The sequence below is a fragment of the Muntiacus reevesi genome, chromosome 4 (assembly GCF_963930625.1).
Source record: "Muntiacus reevesi chromosome 4, mMunRee1.1, whole genome shotgun sequence".
Taxonomy (NCBI): Eukaryota; Metazoa; Chordata; class Mammalia; order Artiodactyla; family Cervidae; genus Muntiacus; species Muntiacus reevesi.
This window is the reverse complement of record NC_089252.1, coordinates 47693727-47698476: the sequence shown is the minus strand read 5'-3', so window position 1 is coordinate 47698476 and position 4750 is coordinate 47693727. Positions and strand designations below refer to the sequence as shown.

The following is a 4750-nucleotide window of genomic DNA, read 5'->3' as shown; positions in this document are numbered from 1 at the left end:
GCATTTCTTTTCCATGGGGATGGTCTTGCTCCCTGTCTCCTGTACGACAATGTCATGAACCTCCATCCATAGTTCATCAGGCACTCTGTCTCTCAGATCTTGTCCCTTAAATCTATTTCTCACTTCCACTGTATAATTGTAAGGGATTTGATTTAGGTCATACCTGAATGGTCTAGTGGTTTTCTCTACTTTCTTCAATTTCTTGAATTTGGCAATAAGGAGTTAATGATTTGAGCCACAGTCAGGTCCCAGTCTTGTTTTTGCTGACTGTATACAACTTCTCCGTCTTTGGCTGCAAAGAATTTCCAGAGACTACTTCTGGGATACTTAGACCATAGAATTCCCTCAATATGGATTCTTTATCCTTATCTTGTAGGATCTACACATGAGAGGAAGAACACAGGGAGGTTTCTTTTTGCCTTGTTTAGTAAATGGTCCTCAAAACATAATGAACCTTCCCAACCTATTAGGGTCTAATCAGGAGTTAATTACGCTAATTGTATGTTGAAAGAGTATCTCTGAAATGGGCCAAAAGACTGGAAAAGGTCAGTTTTCATTCCAATCCCAAAGAGAGGCAATGCCAAAGAATGCTCAAACTACCACACAATTGCACTCATCTCACGCGCTAGTAAAGTAATGCTCAAAATTCTCCAAGCCAGGCTTCAGCAATATGTGAAAAAATTAGATCTCAGATCCATTTATCACACAAGACCTTTTGCTTCTTATAACGGTAATTTGAAAAGAAAATTCCTATTAACTTACTTTATGCTGAGTTTTGAAAGTGTGAGAATATTAATGAGAAAAAGGCAGAAATTATTTAAGCAGGAAATACCAGGAATAAACTGTTGTCTAGAAATACTAAGCCAAGGAAACCTAAACTGCTAACTTAAGAATTTTATTTATTTATTTATTTATTTTTAAGAATTTTATTTTTTTAAGTCTCTTAATCACAGTCCAAGAATTTATTTACATGCAGTATTCGAGACATTAAGTAAATATATTAAGTTGGTAGTCACAGCCCTTTGTTAATCCAGTCTGTTCCTCTCAGTTAAAATATACATTAACACAAATCACATCAATATTATCAACTTCAATTCTATTTTATTAACTTAGTAAAAGTTGGTAGAATATCGTCTAGCATTCTGTGTGTGGTTATTGTGATTATAGCTAACAGGTTTGAGTGCTTCCTAGAAGCAGAAGCAGATGTTTTACAAAGGCTGTCTTTATTTTCAGCTTTTCATTATGAAAAATTTCAAACACACACAAAAGTTGAACACCTCCTTACACCAAATGGTCAATTTCTGTTATTCTTTTTTCATGCATTCCCCCAATTTTTTTCTATTTTTAATTAATTTATTTTTAATTGGAGGATAATTGCTTTACAATGTTGGGTTGGTTTCTGCCACACATCAACATGAATCAGCCATAGGTATATGTATGCTGCCTGTCTCTTGAACCTTCCTGCCACTTCCTACCCCATCCCGCCCCTCTGGGATGTCACAGAGCACCCACTTTGAGCTCCCTGTGTCATACAGAAAATTGCCACCGGCCATCCAATTTTACATATGGTAATATGTATGTTTCAGGGCCATTCTCTCAATTTGTCCCACCCACTACTTCCCGCTTTGGGTCCACAAGCCTGTTCTCTATGTCTGCGTCTTCATTGCTGCCCTGTAGAGAGGTTCATCAGTACCATCTTTCTAGATTCCATACATTTTTAATGAATTATTTTAAAATAGATCCCAGATATCATATCATTTCATCTCTAAATACTTCAGTGTATGTCTCTAGGAGACTTTTTAAAAGACCACAAAACCATGTTACAACCAAAGAAATTTATAATAATTCCTCAGTATCATCTAATCCTCAGTCCATGTTCAAGTCTTCCTGATTGTGGCAAAAATGTCTTTCACAGTTCATTTGTTCAATGCAGGGTCCATATAAAGTCATACCTTGAATTTTACTATTACATCTTGTCTCTATTTATCCACAGTAGTTTCCTCTGTGTGTGTGTGTGTGTGTGTATGTGTGTGTTGTGTGTGTGAGCCAGTTAATTTTTAATAATGTGGGCAATTTGGGGTAGACTTTAGAATTTCCACCCTTGGTCTTGATTGACTATGTCCTTGTGGTGTTGCTAAATATGTAGCACCATCTCCTGTATTTCTCTGGTAGATCTCAAAGTTGACTGGATTTAGGCTTAATTTGTGAAGGGCAGAAATACTAAGAAAGTGCTCTGTATCTGACTGGATCAAATTAGGAGATACTCAATGACTGCATGTCCCACTTTTATTTTTTATTTTATTTTTTATTTTTTTTTCAAGACCACTCAGATGGTGTTCCCTCCCTCTTACTCTTCCAAAGGAAGAGAAGAACGATCATCAATGGCCAATAGCAGCTGCAAAAGCAACACCAAAGACCAGCTTCACGCTCAGGAGAGAACACTGCATCTCTTCCTCATGGTTTCGGGTGCTCTACACGATCAGAGAAACTTCTCTAGTAACAAACTATAGAAATGATCCCTGAAAGTATAGTCTTTCCACTTTTAATGATGTAATGACTGACCAGTAGGTTCTGGTAAAGCCAGCTTAATCTCATCCTTTTGGCGCATGTAAATCTTAGATCCATCTGAACAGTTTTTCACTATAAAGAGTGATGGAAGGGAATTCCCTCATAGAACAGTGGATAAGAACCTGCCTGCCAATGCAGGGGAAACCAGGCCCATCCTTGTTCCAGGAAGATTCCACACGCTACAGAGCAACTAAGTCCATGAACCACAACTACCTAGCCCACGCGCTAGGACCTGCGAGCCACAATGACTGAGCCCTTGGGCTGCAACTGCTGAAGCCCACGCACCCTGGAGCCTGTGCTCCGCAATGAGAGAGGCCACCACAATGAGAAGCCCACGTTCCCTGGAGCCTGTGCTCCGCAATAAGAGAGGCCACCACAATGAGAAGCCCACGCACCCTGGAGCCTGTGCTCCGCAATAAGAGAGGCCACCGCAATGAGAAGCCCACGCACCCTGGAGCCTGTGCTCCGAAATGAGAGAGGCCACCACAATGAGAAGCCCACGCACCCTGGAGCCTGTGCTCCGCAATAAGAGAGGCCACCGCAATGAGAAGCCCACGCACCCTGGAGCCTGTGCTCCGCAAGGAGAGAAGCCACCGCAATGAGAAGCCCACGCACCCTGGAGCCTGTGCTCCGCAATGAGAGAGGCCACCACAATGAGAAGCCCACGTTCCCTGGAGCCTGTGCTCCGCAAGGAGAGAAGCCACCGCAATGAGAAGCCCACGCACCGCATCAAAGAGGAGACCCCATCTGCCACAACTAGAGAAACTCCACGTAAAGCAATGAAGACCCAACGCAACCAAAAAATAAATAAATAAACATAAATTTTAAAAAAGAGTGATGTAGGGACCTAATTTTAAGCCGTCGTTGAGTAAAGACTCCATCTTTTCTCCAGTGATATCAAAGGACATCTTGTTATGTACTATTTTCATGAAATAAAGATATTTTAATATACTCGGAAAGTCCACCACCCACAAACCCTTACAGAGAATACTCCCCATTAAGCAGGAAAGTGAATCCAGAATGAAGTAAAGGGACGGAAGAAGTAATAATACACAGACAAAAGTAAACTATATAATAAGTTTTACTTATAAAAATATTAGTTTTTAAAATAATTAAGTCTAAAGTTCTAGAAGATAACATAGGTAGGTATGTGTAAGACTGTAGAGGCACCAGGGGAGCAGTGAGAAATAAAAGTATGTTAGCATCCTTCTCCTGTCCCAGGGAAAAAATATATATATACATACATATATATACTTATTAATTTGAGACTTTTTGAGAATAATGTACATTAAGTACGCATGTGACAACTTTATAATCACGTATAATCCACTGGCTAAATTCTAAAAGCCTGACAATACCAAGAGCTGGAAAAGATGTGGACGGACAAGAGTGCTTGAACACTTCTAGGAGTAGTATACATTATTATAATCACTTTGAAAAACTTCTTGGTACTGTCTACTAAAGGTGAAGAGTCTCATACTCTGTGACTCAGCATTTTTACTCCTAGTTATGTATACAAGAGAAACTCGAGCACATATGCCCCAAACCACATATACAGGAAGGCTCATGGTAGCAATGTTCTTAATACTCAAAAGCTAGACACTTCAAAATAATCAACAGTAAGACAGAAAATACATTGTATTATATTTAAATGTATGAATAATAAAAACAATTTGGAGAAGAAAAGAGCCAGACATTTAAAAAATGTACTATTTCATTCCATTCATATTAAGTTCAAAAATAGGTAAAACTAAACTATACTATTCAGATATATAAACTAAGTGCTAGAAGTTGATTACTGTAAGAATTTGGATGCTGGCTACATCTGGGGAGAGGAAGGAGATTGTGATTAAGAGGGCATAAAACAAATGTAAAGCAAATGCCCTGGTATCATGTAAAATAGAAGATATTTATATTGGTCTTTGCCCCTGTTTTCTGGCACAGAGCTACTAAACCCTTGTAATTTCCTAAGTGCTAAGAGTAACATTTGGTCTTTGACCTCAGTTCCTGACACAGAACTTACTCCCTTGGAATTTTCTGGGTGATAGGGATGTGTTCTGTTTTGATGAAGCAGCTCTTAGTGGGCTCCTGAATGGGGGATGGTCACCAGAAAGGCCAAGCCATGATTAGAAGATTGGAGCTATTAGCTCTACTCCACCATCATCCAGGAAGAGGAGAGGAG

At 39.4% G+C, this 4750-nt stretch overlaps 1 non-coding gene across 1 annotated transcript; it reads right to left on the bottom strand.

The window, feature by feature from the left end:
* Window positions 1–2321: 2321 nt before the first annotated feature.
* LOC136167945 (small nucleolar RNA U3) lies at window positions 2322–2535 on the bottom strand. The gene has a single exon (XR_010663123.1). It is a non-coding gene; the product is annotated as a small nucleolar RNA U3 (small nucleolar RNA).
* Between the last annotated feature and the right edge of the window lie 2215 nt (window positions 2536–4750).